At 34.5% G+C, this 23,479-nt stretch overlaps 1 long non-coding RNA gene across 1 annotated transcript in view; it reads left to right on the top strand.

Annotated features, from left to right (window-relative positions):
- Positions 1-23,479, top strand: part of LOC106725508 — an 89,582-nt gene that overhangs the window by 6,015 nt on the left and 60,088 nt on the right. Inside the window, exon 2 of the long non-coding RNA XR_001361393.1 lies at positions 5,008-5,106. This is a non-coding gene — a long non-coding RNA (uncharacterized LOC106725508). The remainder of the gene's footprint in view (positions 1-5,007; positions 5,107-23,479) is intronic.

The raw sequence follows: 23,479 nt of genomic DNA, 5'->3' as shown, positions 1-23,479 counted from the left end.
ATTACTTAAATTCCATTAGAGGCAAGGGATGTATTGGGCTGGGAATAACTTAAACTTATACTTAGTAGGCACTCAGTAGAGTATTCTGGATTGATTAGAATGTAACTCTTGTTCCAAGTCATTAGAGGTATTAGTTAGCATATGTAATCAAAACATCTTAATAAAAATTCTTTTTCAGTGTTTGTTTTTCTTATTAATGTTAGTATTCTGATAGAAAAAAAAATTGTAGGGCAACTTTGCCCCAAGACAATCAACTTCACCCTAAAATGATCAACTTAACTCAGATAGTCAGCTTTCATGAGTATCCAGTGCCTCCTTAAGGAGGAGGATGAGCACATAGAAATAGCAACAAGCTACCTGGTGACCTCACAAATGTGTTTAAAAAGACCTAAAGCTGTTGTATGAAATTAGTCTGTGACTAACCCCATTCTCTCTCTCTCTCTCTCTCTCTCTCTCTAAACCTTCCCTCCCAAGTCACCATCATTGCATCAAACACACAGCACAGTCTGTTTCATCCTTTTCTCCTCATCCACTTGACATCTTCTGGGAAAATTTGCTTGTAATATGTGACTCACATAGAGCGGCATGAAGAACAAGTCGAGGAGATCAAAAAGAAAATGCAGGCACAGTGTGGTTTGTCCTGGGAAAAGGCATTGGCACTATTCCTACTTGAATAAGTTCCACCTAAACTGTAATTAAAATTTAACAGATTCACAGAAATCAATGCTTTTATAGGTCACAACATTTCTAGCCAAAATATTACTAAAACACCCATTTGAAAATTAGATGGGATTTCACAAATCTAAACTCAAATTTCAAAACTGAGTAAAACTTAACTGCCTTCCGAATTCAGGGGAGGAAATCAGTAATGCAGTTGTATCTCCTTATAATTTGGTGAGGAACTTTTATAAGTATTTAATTAAAGTATACACCACTTAGATTCGAAATGCTCATTAATTCATTCCTCACATCTAAGTTTCTCAACTGAATTCTCATTCTCTAATCACTACATTTAAAGGTTACTCAAAACCTGATAAATTTTTTTATAATAATTTAAAAAGCTAATTGGCTACTCCAGACTATCCTAGAAAAAAATGTACAGAGAACACTTACATAACTTTGTGCCCTCCCCCCCCCCTCCCCCTGTATTTGACTGCAAAGACCATATAGCATATGGTTCTTATTTCCAGGTGGAAAAAAGATTGAAAAACAAACACATGTATATTTGTTTCTCTAAGCCAGTGGTTCTCAACCTTGGCTGCACATTAGAATCACCTGGGAATCTTTTTAAAATCCTGATTTCTGGACCTCATCCTCCGGAATTTTTTTTCCGGAGGATGAGGCCCAGAAATCAGGATTTTAAAAAGATTCCCAGGTGATTCTAATGTGCAGCCAAGGTTGAGAACCACTGCTCTAAGCCAAGTGAAGAGGAAAGTTACCCAGATAATTACAGTCATCATGTACTTTCTGCTTACTTATCCCTGTTGAAGCCTGTTGCTGGAATGATTACCTTCCTCCATGGTGTAGGAATTGCTTATAACACAAAGAAATTTAAAGAAGATGGCAATATTCCATTTCTCATTTTAAAATAAACAACAATAATACAACCAAAAAACAAATCCAAGTAAACAAAATATCATCACTGCATGACACAGTTTGTTAAGGTCTAAGTCTTGAAACTTCTATTCCTGAATTCAGACCATTATCTCATATCCCAGGGTGTCTGTAACATTAAGTACATAAAATCAATGGACAAAAACTAGGTTAAGGAAAAAGTACTTTACAACTGGTTACTTTAGATTCCCCAAAGGAACAATAGCAATTTTAAATAAAATCAGAAATATATTTTATCCAAATATTACCTCAACATTTGTACTATTTTCTTGTTTCACATAGTTCTGTGAATAGTGGGGTCAGTTAACTTCAATGTAGCACTTATTGAAACAGTAAAGAAAGGGTTTTGAAGATACTAATATTAAAATTACTCCCCAAATTATACTTTTGAATAACACACAATTATTGTTTAAAAATCCTTAGAGAAGATATCAGAGGAAGAAAAAAATATTAAACTAACAAGTAATGAAAATATGTAATTTTGGGCTTATGGTTCTATAGCAGGCACAATATGAAATTGAGAGCAAAGTGAAGATTGGTTTCAGAAAAATAAAAAGTAGAGGTACTCCTTTCTTTGCTCTGATCAGAAAGACAGTGAAGGACATGGGTATTTCAAACCACCAAGAAAAGAAAGTACTGCCCAATTAATCAAAAATGCATCATTAACCCACAGTCCAGTCAACTTCTGTTTTCTCCTCACATGTCCCTAGTTCCTTTCAAGCTGCTGCCCCAGCAATGGAGCTCAGAGGGAGTGAGTTTGAATAAGTCCATGTGCAGGTCCTTTAAAAGGAACTGCCTGGGATTCCTCCATGAGCTAGATTTCAGGCAGTTCTGCATGATGGTTGTTCTGTAGTTTAGTTGTAATTTTGATGTGGTTGTGGGAGGATGCAAGTATTGCATTTACCTACACTGCTATTTTGACCTTAAGTGGAACAGGTATTTCCACAAAATACATTTAAATCATACACATTTCAGCCTTGAAACACTATTTTCATTCAACTGTTTGGGAAAAAGAAAATTAGATGAATGAATGATGCTCATGTCTCAAACAAAGCTTTATTCATTCATTCATTCATTCATTCATCATTTATCCATTCATCTCATTCCACAAACATTTAGTGACTACCTCCCATGAGTTAGGCCTAGGACCTAGAGTCTAGGTGTTGTGTATAGAGCAATGGACAAGGCAGATAAGATGGCTGATATCAGGTTTTACATCATAAAAGTGTAAGATGAAATAATGTGCAGTGATGAGTAATTGGTTATAATTGAAATTAATTTAATTCAAAGACTGGTGGGGTACTATAGATTGAATAATTAATACAGATGTATTTTGAAGATGTGTTTTTTTTCAAGTTGAGACTCAGAACAAGAAAGAATCAATCATATGAAGAGGGAAAGGAGAAAGCATTTCTCCTCTTCCTCCTCCTAATTATTCTCTTCTTTGTAAATGGAATAGGTTTTTCAAGGCTTTAAAGTGAAAGTTAGTTTAGTATAATTGTGACACAGATAGCTCAGATGGGTAGAGGTTAATGAGCAAGCAGGGAAGGAGTAGAGATGAGGTCTTCATGATAGAGCGGATCAGATAGGGTGCCAGCATAGGAAGGAGAAAAGTCAATTGCAAAGTTACTGTATAGTCAGGTGAGACAATGGTAGTTTGAACTGCTGTGATTATAATGGAGATGGAGAAAAATGAATGTCTAGATAAAACCTTGAAATTAGTGTCATTAGGACCTTCAATAAGCCTGCTATTTTTATGCATTTATGTATTTTTTGAAAAGAAATTTTATTAGGTAACTGAGTGCATGGTGATGACATTCACTGAAATGAGAACTGTGGCAGAAGATTTGGATGAGATAATTGTTCTGTTTTAGACAATAAAATGTGTAACGCTTGGTAGAAATTCAAGTTTGGATGCAAGGTATGTGGATGAATGTCTGGTCTGGAGTGAAAGGTAGAAATAAATTACATAAAATTGCATGAGAAGAATGTAACGATTGACAAGGGGAGGGATGTAAGAATAGTCTTAGAGGGATCCAACATTTAAAAGTTAAACTGGACAGCAGGAAGACGTGAAGGTAATTGAGAAAGAGTGGCCAGTGGCTAAGAGGAAAATAAGAAAGTTTTGTGCTATAAAAATGAGGATAAGAAAGTTTTGGAAGTTGAAATATAATGAATTATATTTATTTTAGGGTAACATTTATGAGCCCATATTTTATTAACTTTTTCCCCCCACTTTTACCTGTATGCACCGCTACCATTTTTAACTCATGCCAGTATTTCCATGGTGTTTCAGCAGTGCACAAAGAAGCTGCCTTTATCAGAGCATTTGGGATAATAGTTCCCCTCAAGTGTGCACATGGGCAGCACAAAAAAGAAAGGCCGGCTTCTCTGTTCGTGACTGCCATGCCACGTGAACACTAGCATGAGTTAAATGGTGGGGGTGCATCCAGGTGGAGGGGAGATTTTCCAACCCACACACAGTTAAGGTGAAACATTACACGCGTTCAATCTTGAGTCCTAAAGAGTTTCTTTGCACTCTGCTTTCCACCTTTCATGTTTCTCTTGATTTATAAAAATGAGAATTGAATGAAACAAGACTAAGCTATGTCACTTAGCTGAGTAGTCAGGCATGGCATCGGTGGCCAGGAGCTCCACTGTCTTGCCTGCACTGTGTCATATTTGGTTAAGTGTTCAATGAAGCAGACCTTTATTATTGATTTCATCTGGTTGCTAGTATGGAAATATGGAAATGAAGTTAACCTGTCTGCAGTCTGTGGAGTAACTTCTAGAACCCTGGTTATGTATAGAATCCCTTACTGCATGGTACTCATCTGTGAAGACTGAGAAATATCAAGTTTCTTCCTTCAAAAAGTGTAACCATTATCCGAGCTTCAACAATCAGTGATTTCCTTTTTATATTTCTAATGCAGATCTTTTTAATGTCTCTTAGCACTTGTTACCAGAGTATATTCACATTGTGAAAATTCATCAAGCGTAATATATTACGATATATTTTTCACTTTTAAAAGATGTATTACATTCCGTAAAAAGTTTACATTTTTTCCAAAGTCTAGTAGTTTGGAGCAGTAGTTCCCAATAATAGAAATACGACCTCTAGAGAGAATTTTAGAAAATTGAAGTGCTCTTTGGTGCACAATATTATAAAGGGTTTCTGCACTTACTGAATGAGGGATGCCAGGCACTGTGCATTCTCAATTGCGCGGTGGAACATTGCTTTCTAATTACTAAGTCTAGAGCCCAAATTAGTTTTCCAGTAAATCAAAAGAATTTTCTATGCACTTTTAAAATACATTCAATTTTCCAGAAATGCAACTACATAGTTTCTTTCATTCCTTCAGAACTTTACTTAATGTTTATCTGTCTTTTTAGAAAATCATGTCACTCATGGCAACACCACACGTGGGACTACTAGAAATATGACTAAGTTGGATCTTGGCCTCCCCTGCGTGTGCAGTTTACACAGTCATGGTGAGTAGCGGCTCTTGAGTATTAATATAGAGAAATGCATATACATTATTATCAATTAATTTTGTATAGTTTTCTCTTATTCAAAATAAGGCATTGCACTGATTTGGGAGGGGGAGTGTAGGTTATATTACCCATGGCTTTGTTTCAAACAGTGAAATAGAATATTTGTTTAAAATAGTGCTTGCCCACTGGGGCTGGCTGCTTTATCTTCACCAAGACATTGAGCATGCATTTACCTGTAAGTCTTCTTTTTGTAGTCGGGCACCTCCAAAACATTAGAACCCAAAGGCAGATTCTCTCGCTATTTTAACCTCTAAATGATTTCCCAATTGAAAGCGATTGGAAAGTAAGAAAAAGTTTATTATGTGGCTGCAGAAGTGATTCTATTTATTTGGGTGTGTAACCACATCAAGTACTTTTGAAGAATAGAATGAAAGCCATCATTTCAATACACCCTCACTAGAAAGCATATATAGTCATAGTTTCAACTTTAGACCTGAAATTCAGCATAACTAGTTATATCAATTTGGCTGCTCAGAAGCTGACTTGCTACCCAGCTAAATTTCATGAAGTTGATAAACTGTTGGATTCATTATATAGCAGATTTTAAAACTTTACAAGTATTAGCTTAATTTATCTCAACAACTTCTTTATTATCCCCAATACACATAAAAAGACCCTGAGGAACAGGTTAACTTCCTTATGGTCAGTGATATCCAGCAAGTAGCAGAGCCTGGATTGAACATAAATCCAGGCACTCTGACCCTAGAGGCTCTGGACTTGACTAAGATACATTGCCTTCTACAATTGCCATGTAGCAAATGAGAAATAATTTTGCACTAGAAAGACTAATGAGCAAACAGAAGTAAGCCATATTGTTATTGTTTTTAAATAATGGGATTATTAACTTTCCACTTAAATTAAATAAAAATTCAAATAAAGATTAATTTAATTGTTTTCAATAAATAGGAAATTACATAAAAGTTGAGAGAGAGAGAGGGAGAGAGAGAGAGAACAAATTTAGGGTAAAAAGCAGAGTAAAAATGTGAGGAGAGCAATGATTGATGAAAAAGAAATCTGAGCATTTCTTGTCCACCTGGTCCTGGCAGATTTCCAGTATTTGACATTATTTGCTTTTCTGATCCAAAGATTTGTTTAAAATGGCATCTTTTCTGGAGCTAGCTCATACAGAACCACCCCCGCCCAATTCCCAGGATTCTTTACCCTGGGAAAGCTGAAACTATCATGATTTTCTTCTTTTCTGGACAGACATACTTTTTAAAAATTACATATGGACATATATTCTCTTTCTGTGCTAGTCTCCACTTGACTCCATAATTCAGTTAGAGCTTTATTCACAGAGCTTCTATTTTTCTTTCTTTTTTAAAAAATAGATTTTTATTGCTTTCAGAGAGGAAGGGAGAGGGAAAAAGAGATAGAAACATTGATGAGAGAAAGTCCTTATCAGCTGCCTCCTGCACGCCCCCTACTGGAGATCGAGCCTGAAACACCGGCATGTGTGCCCTGTCCAAGAATTGAACTATGAACTCCTGGTTCAAAAGTTGATGCTTAATCACTGAGCCATGCCAGCCAGGCTCAAAGCTTCTATTTTCTAGATATACATGTAATATTTTAATTATTGATGTGATTAGAACATTATGTAAACATTTAAAAAATGAATCATGATCTGTGTATTGGTAGCTGTTTCTGGATAGAAATTATTGTTGGAGCATTGCTAGGCAAAATGAGCTACTTTCTGAGATCAATTAATTCTACTTAACATGAGAAGATTCTGGTGAAGCAGCAATGATGGACGGTGAATAATATAATTTCCACCAGATGGAAACGGTCTATTATTTCTGTTGTTGTTGATCTTACAGTTCCTTCTAAGTTTTCTGTTTGTTTTTATTTTTAAAATTTTTGTCAAATTTTGAGCATTTGCTTATCCTTTGTTGATTTCCAAATATAATCATTTGGTCAATATTTACATTTTTATGTCATTTTTCTGTCTCTCTACTATATATAATGATCTCTTTTGAATGTGATGATCATATAGTTTTGTTTGAGATCTCTGAGTGCTTAGAATTTGGGATCTGTCTCATTTTTTTCTAATATTGTTATAGTATTCATGTTTCTTGTTTATTTTCTATTCAACAATACTTCTTTGACTTTTCTTTAAAACTAAGCAAGGTTATCATTAGTCTTTGACTTGAATAATCACATGTCCTACCTGTGAAGAGACTATGAAGTAATATATTTTCCACTCTCTTAAAATAATATGTTCTGATGGTTAAATTCAAATAAAAGTTGACCTTAAAGAAATTGATCTCTGAGGTGTAAATGTCTGTCTATATGTGGGTTAGGGGGAGAACTGAGCATTTGAGTGTGAAATGCTCCAAAGCATATTGATGGAATTTCTTTATGGAGAATATACATTTTTTTCAGTGCATAATCACTTAGTATCCTCCTAACTGAGTCCTAGTTTATCAGTTGGAAAAAAAGTTGCAATACGATTTTCAACTAAAATTCATACAAATGGAGAGAAAACATACAGCAGATAGAAACCAGAAGCTACAGGTATTAATGGAGTATAATAATGAATAATCATAAATCTGAATTGAAAGATGCCCACTGGTCTTAATTAATTTTATTTGATAATAGTCAACAATATTTTAAAAAATATTCTATACTTTTAGGCTTAAAGGTATGTTGCAACTGGAATTATTTGTCAAATATTTTCCTACCTGGAGGAAAATACTCTGTTTATCTTAATAGCTTTAAATTTGTTCTTGTATGAAAAAATGTATTCAGTGTTTGTGAAATCATAATGTCACATCAATTTCAATGCAAAGACCCTACGCTCTCACTCTGCCTTATGATTCTAGTTGCACTTGAAAGAGAACACATAATATTTACAATTCCTTAAGAAGAATGCCACTCTCTTATAGATTAGTTCATCCTAGTATCAATCTAATTAAACTCTTTGTTTTCAATCCATCAAATCAATTTAATTTTGTTGAAAGCATTAATGTAAGTATGTAGTTTTACATGTATTTTCATATTCTAAAATATGTGCACATATGTCAAACACAAGTACAGGTTTTATAGCCTTCTCATTTTAATTTAACATAGCATAAATATGGCCATTTTAATAAATATCCTTTAGATCATGCTTTTAAAAATCATTTTATAATTTTCAAATGAGAAATTATGGATAACATCTAAAATTGAGTTCTCCAGTACCTTACTGCTGATTATTTATATTATTTCTAATACCTGATATTTATAAATAATATTGCAGTTATCATTTGTGTATTGATCTTAACACAAAGTCTAGCTTTCTTCCTTAGAAATGGCTTAGAGATTGTGCTGGCGATTCTGTTTCTCTTGAGCGCCGCCTAAAGTCCATCAGCTGTCCTTCCCTGTGAAGCCTGGTGCCCAGGGAGAGTCACCTTCTTAAGAGTCAAGAGGGACTCTGGCTTTCCACTGGTTTTGTCCAGTTGGTGGCACTGTCGATGGCAGATTAGCTGGTGCAACAAGAGAGAAGCTGGGTGTTTTTTCCACATTACCCCCATCTCCTAGTTACTGGGCTCAGGTCTGACAGTGACTAAGTTCTGTGGTTTAATCTCCTCCTCTTTTCTTCACCCTTGGGTCTCATCAGTACCTGGCTTACCCCTTTTGTGGTAGAGGTGGTAATAGCTTCCCCATGTCACTAGCCTCTAAACGCTTTGCCATGCTCTGGTTCCCTTACCCCTGGCCACACCTCCGTAAATAGCACAGTCATTAATCTTTCTTAATTGGGTGAGACATCTATTTTCTGCCTGAACTTGATAAAATTCTCAAAGTGATATAACAACAATTCTTTAAGCATCTGATATATATTGTCACTTCATTTTCTCACAATTCAAATGCACCACTTGTAATGTATAAGAATTCAAATATCTCTAATTTTCTAACCCTGGATATTATTTTTTATTAAATTTATTGGGGGAGGTAACAATGGTTAATAAAATTATATAGGCTTCAAGTGTACAATTCTATAATACATCATCTGTATATTGTATTGTGTGCCCACCACCCAAAGGCAGGTGTCCTTCTGTCACCATATTTTTGACCCCCTTTACCCACTATTCCCCTTTCTCTCTGGCAATCACCATACTTTTGTATGTGTCTATATGAGTTTTTGTTTATCTTATTTATTCATTTGTTGGTTTTAGTTTTATGTCCCACATATGAGTGAAATCATATGGTTCTTGACTTTTCCCATCTGACTTATTTCACTTAGCATGATAGTCTCAAGATCCTAGATGTTATTTTTAATTATTGTCTACACGATAGACAAAATCAAACATAATATACACCATCTATTTCTTACAAGGAGAATAAATGTTAAGAGAGACAGAACTTTACAGATCAAATTACTACACAGTAAAGTGTCAAAAAAACATTAGCTGTGAAGCAGTGCTTAAATTTCAGCTCAAGTACAAACTAGCTATGTGGATTGAGGCAAGACTTCTTTTTTTCTTAAATATCTTTAAGCCTTTTTTTAAAAAAAAATCATATGTGAGATAAAGATAGTAATAGTGTTTAAAGTAAAGTGATTGGACTAGGCCTCTCTGGTCCCTCCTAACTTTAAGCCTGTGATTTTACTAGTATATCCCCAGCAGTAATGACAGGATGGAAAGAAACCATGCATAGTTTGATAATGCATGACTAATAAAGCAAACTCCACTTCATGTGTTGAGTTACTGAGGCATTTGTGTGGCAATTTTTTCATTTTATTTTCTCCAAAGACTGATAACTATTATGATGTATGTCATTTCTTTAGTAATATACTTCACCAGAGAGGTATTTCTATAATGCCCAATGAAGTCGTCTTATCAGTTTACTAAGTTAAAAGTCAAATTCTATTAAGCAAAAACAGGCATGCTAATAAGAGAAATAGAATCCAGCATCCCTATCAATTCACATTTACTTATTTATGGCTTTTCCTGAACTCCTGTGTTAGCAAATTTCATGTTGTTATCTTTATGTTATCCAGACACAGCTAGAAATGCTCTGAAATTTAATATCTCACTTAATATAATGCTATAGATCACATTATTTCTCTTAGCAGAAGGAACTTCATAGTTTAAAAAGACTAGGGGTCTTGAATCACTTAGAGGAAATGGAATATTTCTTGGAAGATGAGAAACATGAAACTCAGAAGTAGCTCATTTGTCCTGGAGGTAATGGTGTGAGAGGAAGGTAATGCCAGGGCCTGTGAGAGGTTCAATGAAGTGGAAAAGGTGGATAGAAAGCTTACAATATTTTCTGCAAATGTGTAAAATTTTGTAATATAAGGACTAAGGCTGGGAAGAACATATAGTGTGTGATGCACTTTGCAGATGGATCTGGTGTTATTGACTCACCTTCAACAGGTCTTGTGCTTTGAGTCGTTGGGGTGATGGATATGCCCTGCTTACTCTGCCCGTCGTCCATGAGCAGAGCATGGGTTTGTGGAACACCTGTGTAGGGTGAGGAGGGCAGCTGAAAGCTGTTGAACGGAAGGGAACTAACAGGCTTCTGCACAAATTAAACTTGTAAGTGGAATGCCACCAGGGCTCTGCTGAAATGCTGAGCAAACCAGAGGTGGGAAGGAAGAGAAAGAGCAATCCGTGAGATGATTGGGAGAGATTAACAAATACTTGAGTGGATGCAGAACTCACTAATGATATTTCTGTGCATTGTTTGCAAGAAAAAACAATGGACAGAAATAAAACATTTTTCAAATGGACATATAGGCTTCTATGTTTATAGTAAGCATATAGTTTTCAGTATTTTTGTCTAACATGTAACAGAATCTGTCACTGAAGCAAACTATCAATGAAACAGCAATCACAGAAACCCTCCTCCACCCCCACCCTCAGCAAAAAAGAAAGTATAAGGGCTCTTCCATAGAAGCCCCAGGCAAGTGGAAGAGGAGGGCGCCTGGAAGGCACTGTGCTAGGTGGCAGCCGGCCAGCTTGGCCAGAATTGGCTGGAGATCCATGACCCTTTGGCTCTCATGGGAGGGTGTAGAGTTCTGTCAGCTCATCCATTCGGATAATTAGCAAAAGATATTATGTCCCTGCTCCATCTGCTTGCGTTTTTGCTAATAATTGGAACACTGACTAATGCTCCCGAGTCCTTCAGCTCTGCCACCACAACAGCACATCTCTGGGGAAAGGCCAGGGACTGAGACCACCAGACACCCTCATCTCCTCCTGCGTGAGAGGCGACCACCACCATGCAGAGGAACAGCAGGACTTGGTGACCATGGAGTTTAATGAGTCCACAGTGGCAGAGAGCGGTCCACTCTGAAAATCCACAGCTTACACCCTTAACCACAGACAGCTGTCTTGCAAATGCAGGGCTTAATAACCACGCGGCTTACAAAAAGGGACAGTGGAAAACCATTTACCCAAGCAGAGATCAAGACATTGTCTTATCATGGCGGGTTGGAAGTATGTATGCTGTGTTTGTAAAAATCCCGCAGCAGCCCTCTTATGGAGAGGAGATTATGGGTTTCTCCAGACAGGGTCTGTGTGTCCTCCTGGCCTCCGCACGGTGACCTATGCAGTACGTGTACAGTGGCTCACTCTATTAGGTCCAGTTGGCTGGATGATTCAAAGAGCTTCAGCCAGTGAAGAACAGAAGCAGAGACAGCATTTTGAAAGGAGTGTTAAATTATCTTTTCAACTCTAAATCCCTGCTCACATATATTTTTTAATTGAGCTTGTGAGTTGGTTATCATCCACCTAAGCATTCATTCATGTGATGTGTTTTATTGAGCATCTACTGAGAAGAACAGAAGCAGAGACAGCATTTTGAAAGGAGTGTTAAATTATCTTTTCAACTCTAAATCCCTGCTCACATATATTTTTTAATTGAGCTTTGTGAGTTGACTCTCAATGAGAGAAAATGGTTATCATCCACCTAAGCATTCATTCATGCGATGTGTTTTATTGAGCATCTACTGGCTGCCAGTGTTTGTGCTGAGCACTGGACTAGAACTGACTGCATTTGCGTAAGGCAGTGACTGCATTTTTGCAGGGTCAAGTGCTCTAATGTATTACCACTATAGATACATTAAAAAATAAGTTAGTAGTAATTAATATTTGCTGCTAGTGTCTATGACATTTAGATTTTATTATTAATAGATTATGAGAGGAAGTGGTTATTTAAAGAAAACTAAAGTCATTCTACTGATGACACATTTTTTCGCTGAAAATTTACTCCACTGAAGATACATGATTTTTTCTTCTTCAAAGGACGAATAAGTGGTAAAACTGGAATTAGAACTTAGGTTTTTAGACATCTTGCCAAATGAACTTTCTACTATTCTTTCTGCTTTCTGTGACATAAGAATGGTGTTACTATATACTTCAAAAAAGAGTGATTTCAGTTTTTAAAAAGGATTCTCTTGAACAATGTTTTCATCTCACAAATAAGATGTAATTGGGGTGCTGGGCACATGAGGTTGTGTGCAGATGATATTTTATTAAATTGTACACTTGAAATCTGTATGGTTTTGTGAACCAATGTCATTCCAGAAAATTCATTTTAAAAGAAAAAATAATAAAATATGTAATAGGATTTAGAATAGAAAGATTGTTATGTTGCCAAGTTGCTCTGTGCCTATAAGAGAAAAAAATATCAAGCACAATCGAATCATTTCAGTGGTGAATCTAAATAATATGTTTATATACTATTTAATAAACAACCTAATAGGAAAAACATCATTTGCAGATTTGTATTTTATTTGAGTCTCAACCTTTATAAATGTTAAAATGCTACAGAATAAGTGAATTTTCATTATTGGGTAAAGTTAATCAGATAAAGAAACTTAGCTGTTATATATCTTACAAAATATAATCTATTTATTGATCAAGTTATCTGGACTTTTTTCCTGAATATTCTTTTTTTTTATAAAGTTGACACCTAATTGAGATAATATCTGTCATTTTAAAATAAATTAGGTCAGTATGTTGGTTTGAGTGGTAAATAGAAGTTAAGCAACAAAGTTGGGTTTGATTTTCAAACTGATGTTTTTACAAAGACCAAAGTTTTTAACACTCCATTATGATGAGGATAATGAAGTTTAAAAAGTCCAAGAAACTGGCCAATATCACAATGCTAGGCCTGAGCTGGGCTTGTAGACGTATGTTAGAGTTTCAGCCACTGAAAATCCTGGTTCTCGTTTGACAACCAGCGACCTAAAGAAAAAAAGTCTAGAAGTGTAGCATATGCTGATTTGCATGGTACACAACTACCATGGCTAATTTCAAGACAGCAACATGACGTCACTGAATGAGGAATTGCAAATAGTATGCAGCAGCTCACCTTTTGACATTAGTTCTTAAGCCTGAATTCATATTCATACTTTCTGTATCTATGCTAAAAATACAGGTAAAATAGATGTAGATAACTTAGAGAGCATAGAGAACAGTAAAACATATTAAAACGCATTAAAATTGATACATATTTATTGCCCTTGTTTCCAATACAATTTATTTAATTATAAGTTTTTATAATTTAATGTTAATAATGGCTTTATTTAACAACTGGCTCACTGAATTCCTAGATATTTATCAATTGTTCAGTTGGCTCTTACAAGCTGGTACGAGCCCTCTTTATCATATTCCTGCATCACCAAAAGGACTTGTAAAAGTTTGTGCTGCTGATCCATCTTGGTTTTTTAAAAAATGTTTTCATGTCTTCTTTCTATTTTTTTGTGTGTGTGGTCTGTTTGTATATGAGTGCACATGAATGTGTGTGTGTGTGATAATAACATGTCTAAAATTATTCAATATCTATATCAAATATGGTACAAGGCCCTCGCCAAGTGGTTAAGTTGGTTGGAGCATTGTTCAGTACCCCAAAAGGTTGCGGGTTTGATTCCTGGTCAGGGCACATACCTAGGTTGCTGGATTGATCCTCTGGGCATGTGTGGGAGGCAACCAATCAATGTTTCTCTCTCACATTGATGTTTGTCTTGTCTCCCTCTCTCTTTCTCTCCTTCTCGCTGAACATATCCTTGGCTAAGGATTTAAAAAAAATCCTGGTACACCTAATGCCATAAGCTCCAAAATTATAATGTTTAAATTGCACATCAGTGCATAAAGTTTCTGAAAAATAGTCATTTTTCTTAACAGTTTTATATATATATAAAACCTTTTCATGCTCTTTCCTCCAGGCTCTCTGGAGATTTCCTACCCTGTTTAATCCAGATAAATATTTTCTATGATTCAACCCTTAATTTTTCATGTGAAAAACTTTGTCAGTTAAATATAATACTTATAACACAGAATGATTACCACTCAAACATGCACAAGAGAGCTTGACTATGTTAACAGTAAATCTGTAACCATGTTGTCATTGTAATAGCTACATATTAATGCCACTTCATTTTATGAACTACATTACTTTTCCAGATTCTATTTTGTTGTGACCATATTGTGCTGTTTGAAAACATGTATCATATGGGTTGATGTTTGATTTATGTGGTTAAAAATTCATATGAGGTAAGCTAATAATGGTGTTAGGAATTGGATACAAATATCTGGTACCAAAGCAGACCAGAAACTTAGAGTGATGAAGAAAGACCCTTAGAAGGATGAATTATAGCAAAAAATATTTTGGCCTTTTATTAAACCTATTAATAAAGTGACAAAATATGGATGCATAGAAAGGACATTTATGCAAGTATGTAGAGATATTGCTAACATGCTTTTCAATACTCCTAGGTAACTCACTCTCTGCACAGTACAAGGTAGTTGAGGGGTCACTAAAGAACTGTGGGTAAATGTATATCAAAGACATGCTGGTGTTATAAGGAAAAAACAGAGAAGACTTAGTCATCAGATATAAAGTTATTGAATAGATGAGTATATCAAGCATTCTTGAAACTCTTGTAGCAGATATAATAAACCTTTAAAATCCTTTATATTCCTTCAACTGTAATTTCATCCTATTGGTGTTGGGATGATGATTACTAGCTGGGGAGGTGGTTCTGATGTGTCAGGTGGTAAAATGAAACTCCATAGCTATGCCTTTGCATTTCTTAAAAGCAAATTGGCAGCTCTCCTGGGATCAGAAGGTGTTCAGAAAGCCCGGAGATCCTAAAGTTGCTCCAACATTAGAAATTTATTTATCTGGCCTTTCAAGAGAGCCCTTATGAAGAGGTAAAATAGTGAGAAGAGGAGAGGAAAATAAAAAAATAAGACTTCATTATTACTGTCAACTAATAGTGGAGTGGAATTTTCCAAACCAAGACAATTGGATGAAAGAGTGTATAATCCCAAGTGAGATGCTGCATAGAAACCCAATGAGTGGTCCAGCATGGACAATGCATTTTAAGTGGTCCCAACAATAGGCAATGGTCATAAAAAGAAGGAAGATGGATTAGCAGCACAAACTTTTACTGAGCTCATCCTCTTTACCAAGCATCATTAGTTTGAGAGATTATATTAATTTGTTTACAAAAGTTTTCTTTTCACATCTCCTAACCTATTTGGATTATAAAAATAACATGTTAGAAACTTCTTGACCATAGTATCAAGCAACACATACATTGCACACTTTCGTTTTATATTATGAAATGTAATAGGCGATTTACAGGCGGTTTAAGAACAGATAAAAAAATAAAGAGGAAAATTACCATGAATAGCCACTAGGTGGCGAGTGTGCTATATAGTGTCCAGATCACCTAGTTAAGGTGGAGCTGTTTCATCTTGTACATCAAGGGATGATATCAGATTATTTTGTGGCCAAACAGACGTCTCATGGAAATTTTAGAAGCCAGATAAGAGTTTCCAGTTATTAGAGAGTAACTCACTTTGTGAATTATACTTATTAGTTTCCACGTGTTTTAATACCACTCATCACTGCTACATTGCTTTTCATTTTATACAATTGAAATCTGGGGTTGAGAGCTCCTTCCTGGGCTACAGTTTCTTTCCTGTAATTTTCCTATGTATTAAGCACTATTAATCAACTAAGTAGACCCGAGAGCCTCTTCTTTTGGCACTTTACAAGTCTTTGTTCTCTCTTTAGAGTCCTCTTATGTGAAGTGCCACATTTTAAGCACTACACACAGGGAGGATTAGTAATTGCAGGGTTGGAGATAAGATCAATTGAGATGGGCAAGTGCATAGCCAGCTACTCTACAATGAGTCTTCTCACTTAGCAAATCTCTCACTTATTAATTGTTGTTTTTTTTGGGGGGGGGGTTAATTTACATTAATTTGATGACCCAATTAGGTAAAGTTTAATAGTGATCTTTAGATTTTCTAAAGTGCATTTTCTTTCAATTTGAGTTACTTAACAAGAAGCATTTTCTCCCATTGTACAGTGAACTCTAATCATTAATCTTGTATCCTTTATTTTTCTTTACCTCTTTGATTGATTTTTAATTAAAGAATAATTACAGAGCTAACATAATTTTTATGTAGTATGATAAAATAATTTTTCAAATGTTGTCAATTATAATAGTAATCATGGATTAAATTGTTCACATCTCCCTTTTTAAAGGGCATATAATTTTGCATATTGTGATTTCTAATGACTTTAGTCTGTGCACAGCATTATATAGAAAAATTAGAACATAAAGATGAAGATCATTTGGAAAATCAAGGTACAAAAATAGTCATAATTTTATGTAAGTTAATCATAAAGCTAAAATTATGTGCACATACATTCCATAAAAAATGAATTGACAGAAAACAAGCTTTTAGTTTAAAATCAGTTTCCATAAGAAAGAAAAAACAACAACAGTTCTTCCTTGTAGCTCTGACTGACCTGCCTTTCCTCCTTTGACAACATCTTCACTTTTACAAGGATCTTGATGAACTCTGTCAATTAGAAAGTAATGTGATAATCCACATTAATTTATTAGTAACTCATAAACGCATATTTGTTTCACAAGATAATTTACTTCAGAATAATGAAATACCTTAGTTCAAAAAAGGATTGTACAGTGATGGTGTCTCAGGCAAAAATCAGGGTTGGCATGCCAGCCAGTCAAGACACATGCTCTTCTAGATGCCCTCCAAGGTAGGGGGCTTAGACCTGCAGGGGGCAGGGGGAGAGAGAGAGAGAAAGTTGACCAGTTAAAATCTTAGGCCCATCACTTATTAGCTGAGTGGTTTTGCACAAGATCTTTAATCTCTCTGAACCTCTATTTCCCACTCAATTAACAGACAGGTGGTAGAAGAAGAGATAATAATACCTAATACATAGGATTAACAGTGTTTCAAATGAGGTAGTACATGCATTTCATACATTTCTTGGTACAAAGTAAGTTCTGAATCCATAGCTGTGTTATTATTTTTTGCTACTGTGATGGAAAATGGATCAGATAAATTTCTAAGAGACAGGTTCATCACCATTGTGATTTAAGTTTACCCAAATGTTCAAAGAGCATACATTGAAAATACTTTTAAACTCTCTAATTTTTTTTTTGATGGCACATGTAATTTTATTTGTTTGTTGTTTTTCCCTTTACTAAAATTTATTTTTATTTATATTTAAATTGCAGTTGACTAGTACATTCCATATTATTCTGTATTAGATTCAGGTGTATAGTAGACAATCATGTACTTTACAGAGGGGTCCCACCAATGTTTCAGGTTCCCACCTGGCCCCATACATAGTTATCACTATGATATTATTGACACTATTCCCTATGTTATACTTTACATCCCTGTGACTATTTTGTAACTACCAATTTATAGTTACAAATTTATTCCCTTTACATTTTTCACTCATAGATACAGACAAAAGACTGGTGGTTGTCAGAGAGAGGGAGGTGGGGGACTGGGTAAAATTATATTTTTAAAAATCATTTATGCTGGCAGGTACATAATTTGTAATTTTTTAAATTTCAAAAAAGCTTGTTAGCAAACGACTCAATATTTGAAAACATTTCTTGAAAGTCATTTAGACATAGTAATTTCTCAATATTCATAGTTATAATAATTTTTCAATATTCTCTCCCACTTTGGACATTTAAGGCTTCTCTAAATATATCAAAAACAATGTGAAGAAAATATAATTTAAATATTAATTAAATATATTTGAAGACATATATAATATCCAGCTTAACTTTTCCTTGAGAAAGTCTGGAAAATGTTTTATTGTTATATAAGATGAACTACATTTTTAAAGCTTTTAAATAAATTATAATCAAATAACATCAAATTTATTATTGAAAGCAAATACTATGTTTTATTAATATATATTGTAAACCCATTGCCATTTTACAAATAAGGATTTTAGAGGTAAAACATACATCTAGAAACATATTAAAGAGACAAATAAGAATTATATTTAGTCACTAAAGGCATCACTAAATTGACTAGGTAAAATAAGTGCATTAGATAATTATAAATTTTATAATACTTGAGATTTATTCAGATTTTACTTCCCAGGACCGAGCAACTACCTAGTTAATTAACGCTACTGAAAATGAAACAAAATGTCATATTTTGTTTTTAAAGTTTTTTCAATGGTAAATTTTCATACTTTATTAATATTTCACTTTTAAAAAGTCACAAATGACAAATTATTATGAACACATGCTTAAAATGCCATTTAAATATTCATAAAATTGAACTTGACTTGTTGAACTTATTATTTTCATTGAATTTTTGTATTGAAAAATGTATAATGGTTACACGAACATTATCTGCTATACATGTTCAGAATTTAAAAACTTTGATTTGTATGTCTGGTCCATTGGCTTCTTTATCTATTTTTTTAGCTTCTACTTAAACCTTTGCTTATCTCTTTGCTTCTTCCTAGCCAGTTTGGAAAGAGAGGCAATGGGTCATGAAAAATATAGATCTATTCCTGTTAGCTCTTACAATCTTATTATCAGGCTCCTGGCTGACTATATTTCCCTTTCCCTTTGATTCAATATATCCCAACTGTACATTTCTCTATTTTTGCTTCAACTAACTTTAAGTGTGGTTCTTAAATATGTATATAAGCAAGAAGTATCCTATATAATAAGAGAGAAATATGCTAATTATTCGTTACGCCATAATGTCACGACCAATCTACAAGTGGTGGAGAGCTATAGGAGGGCGGGGCAGCGGGCAGAGAGCTACAGGATGGTGGGGCAGTGAGCTATGAGCAGCGGAGAGCTACCAGCGGCGGTGAGCGGGTGGCCAGCTGAGGCAGGCGGCAGCGAGCTACTCACGCACAGATTCGTGCACAGGGCTACTAGTTTGCTTATATACTGTGGCAATGAAAATACACAGTATTTCTAAAATAAAATTCACTAAGTTCATGATATGTAGAACCCCTTTATTTAATTTTTTAAATTAAATTTATTAGAGTAACATTGATTATATAGGCTTCAAGTGTATATTTCTATGATACTTTATCTGTATACTGCATTGTGTGCCCGGCACCCAAAGTCAAATCTTCTTCAGTCACCATATTTGGCCTCATTTACCCTTTGTCTCCCCCCATCTTCCTTCCTCCTAGTAACCACAATACTGTGGTCTGTGTCTATGAGTTTGTGTTTGTTTTTCTTATTCGCTCACTTGTTGCTTTCAGTTTTATATCCCACATATGAGTGAAATCATATGGTTCTTAACTTTTTTCTTCTGACTTATTTTACTTAACATGATATTTGCACAATCCATCCAGGTTGTCAGAAATGGCAGTATATCATCTTTTCTTATGGATGAGTAGTATTCCATTGTGTATATGTACACACCTTCTTTATCCAATCATCATCAAATGAATGGAACTGTATCAAACTAAAAGACTTATGCACAGCAAAAGAAACCACCAACAAAGCAAAAAGGCAACCAACCCAATGGGAGAAGATATTGGACACGACAGCTCTGGCAAAGGATTAATGTTTAAAATATATAAAGAACTCATAAAATCAACAGCAAGCAAACAAACAATACAACTTAAAAAATGGGCAGAGGACTTGAACAGACACTTCTCCCAAGAAGACATACAAATGGTCAAAACCCTTTAACAATATGACTGAAGTACAAAAATAAATTTTCTTAGGCATCAAAATTATATAGATACAACTCCTCCTTATTCTCATGTAATTATGTACTACAAAGAAGTACAGTACAAATCATTGGTGAAAGAAATTAATTAGTGAATAATACACAAATCTAAGGAGACTAGTTGTTTCAGCCCATTCTTTGGAATTAGGTATTTCTTTTTTATAAACATGTGTTAGCTTCGATGGAGTTTATATCAGAATATATAAAAATTTATGAAGAGCTGATGCTTAATTTAACTTCTTAAGTGAAAGATGATTTTGCTAATCACATTGGATATTGTTATCATATACAAAATTGTTATAGAAAAAGGATAAAAATTAGAATTAGGATTAAAAATATTTTTACGTGACTCCTAGATAAGAATGATTAATTCATTTTCAGCTAGTGGGTATAGTCAGTAGTTTTGGAATCATTAAAAATAAAAGGTAGCCCTGGCCTGTGTAGCTCAGTTGGTTGAGTGCCGTCCATGCACTGAAAGGTTGCTCGTTTGATTCCCCATCAGAACACATGTCCAAGTTGCGGGTTTGATCCCCCGTCAGGGCGCATATGGGAGGCTATGGAGCAATGTTTCTCTCTCTCCCTTTCTAAAATCAATGAAAGCATATTTTAAAAAACACAACAAAACAACAAATAAATGTTGTATATATGACAACAAGAACAGTTTGTAGGCCATGAGGACATAATGTACCTAAGAACTCAGAAACAATATGAATTTTTTTTGGCATATTCTTAGTCAAACTAGTTTTGGAAATTGTGAAAGTTGACATTACTTCTTAAGACTCTCGGGGTACACATTTCAGCATTTATTTATTAAATTACTTACAGAGACAATTTCTTCTTTGGTTAAACTGCAAATTTGGGAAAATATGGTGATACTCATAAATTTGAGTAAATAAGAAAATATATTAATGTGAAATGGTGGAAAGGGTGGCTTAAACCACATGCAATTGACATATTTGTAGGTAAAAATGACAAGGCCATATGGCTCAATGTAGGATATATATAATATCTATGATTGTAACATTACACACAAATATGGATAAGATCTGGATGTCGATGTGAAAAAATTAAGAATAGGCATATTTGAGAAGTAGAAGCATCAACAATTTAGAAAACTTCAAGATTTATTTTAACTTTACAGATATAGCACATGTATCTTTGTATAGATTTTAATTGAAATTGTTGATAACTTTCTGGGGTTGTTCAATTATTATCTTAAAGTGTTTCTTATGTTATTTCATCATCTATTATGAAGCTGACTCAAAGCTACCCAGTAAGAATAGATAGTAACTTTGGTATATAGTAGATTGTGTGATTATATTACATTATTTTTATGAAATCTAGATCATTTTATAAAGAACACATTTAAAATTGTAAGAAGGTGATTCAGACATATGTTGCTAATCTTTATTTGAACAAGTTCCAATTTTTTCAAGTTCTTGCAAACTACTTTAAACCTTTAGCCATTTCACAATTTATTATTATAGAGAAGCTACATCTGATATAAATGATTATTAGTGGTTGGCTGAAATGAATTCTTAATTTAGTGGGTCGTGCTTTTCAATATTAATTACCTATGGCATGGTTTTCAGATCCATACTCATTAATCACAGGCCCTATGCCAGTATGGTAATTTGAAGTCAATGCAACAATTAGTAAATGTTTGTTCCTTGCTAATATAGTGGTAAAACTCTGAACTAGAGTGTATTATGCCCAAGGACTATTGCTGTATATGGTCCTATATTTTGTAACCCTAATTACTTGAAAAGTATTTTTTCATGGAGCCTACAATACTATAATAGTTTAGAACAAATAAATTAGATTATGAATATAAATCCAAGATTGATATCCTGGGTTTCCTGTTTCTGTCTTTGCTTCTTCCCTCTAATGCTTATTGGTTTTACAGTCCAACAATGTTATTCAATTACTTCTCAAGGAATGTGCAATTTAAAATATGAAATATAATGAACAGTACTTGAGTCAGGAATTTTGTTAGGGAAAAACTGCTCTCCTAATTGCAAGGAAACTTACAGGGAAAACTGTATGACCTGTTTGATTGACTGTCATGTATTATGCATAATGGACACGTTTCCAGGAATTATTGAAGGTTATATATGAGGAACTCGTTCTTGGGACCTGGACTTAAAGGACAATCTGGTCATCATTCTTCATGAATACTTTTCCCATCTAAATCTCAAACGACTATCTCTTGGGAACTGATTTTTATTTCTTCCTCCTTGTATGTGTTATTTACCCTATGTTCCAAGTCCCTGGAGTTTTGTGCTGATTGTGTTTGACAAACTAAACTGTGTTGGTGGATGGGAGGATGATTTATTTTCAAATTATCCATGCTATAACTCAAAGAAGTGATTCTGGTGGAGAAGATTTTAAGTTGGTGATTGGGTATTTTTAGATGAGTGAGCCTGTTTATGCCCATCAATGCTCTAATGCACCTTGAACCTGGGCTGCACTGTTTCTGTGTTAGCTTGGTTTTGACAACCCATTTAATTTCATAAACTATCAAATTTTATTTCATTATAGATCCATATCACTTCTTTGGATTATGGTTTTCTATTGATATCTCTGAGTTCCATTTCTTTTATTGATATAAATGGTCATTGTTCTTTGCTTTTGTTTTGATTTATTCCTAACAGGGATTACAAAGCCCAAGGCACTGATTTTCTAGACTGCTTTTTAGTTCGCTGATTTCTTAACCCCCTGTGAATTTCTTCTTAAAAAATTTATGTTCGTATAATGGTTTTGACATTGTGCTGTCCCTTTTTGATTTCTAAATCTTAATTTTTCCAATCAATGATATTTCAAAATGACTAAGTCACTTTATTAAGTCTCTTTGTTTGTGCTTGGTCATAGTTCTAATTTTTTCCTTCCTTCCTTCCTTCCTTCCTTCCTTCCTTCCTTCCTTCCTTCCTTCCTTCCTTCATCAATTTTGGTGTTGGAACCAAATACTCCCCTCCATTTTTTTAATATACTGGCCTCTTGTAGTTTTGAAAAGGTTACTTAACCTTTGTAAACTTCAGCTTCTTCAGCAGTAAAATATGGTGTACAATCTCAATCCCACAGGCTTGTTGTATCAAGTAAAGGCAGGAAGATACATGATTCTAGTGACATAGTGACTCAGGAAAGTTTTATTATCTTCTCCTTCCTTACAGAAGTGGTTGGCATCACTGACATCTGATAAATACACCCACTGAAAGATGGAATACTGGTTGTTGTTTATGTGCTTCCTCGCCAAAACACAGGCTCAGTAAGCTTCTAGCTTTAGTTTGACTACTATCCTTAAGGGAGGGAGG

Source organism: Myotis brandtii, unplaced genomic scaffold, assembly GCF_000412655.1.
Source record: "Myotis brandtii unplaced genomic scaffold, ASM41265v1 scaffold168, whole genome shotgun sequence".
NCBI classification, from domain to species: Eukaryota; Metazoa; Chordata; class Mammalia; order Chiroptera; family Vespertilionidae; genus Myotis; species Myotis brandtii.
This window is presented reverse-complemented; position numbering and strand designations above follow the sequence as displayed.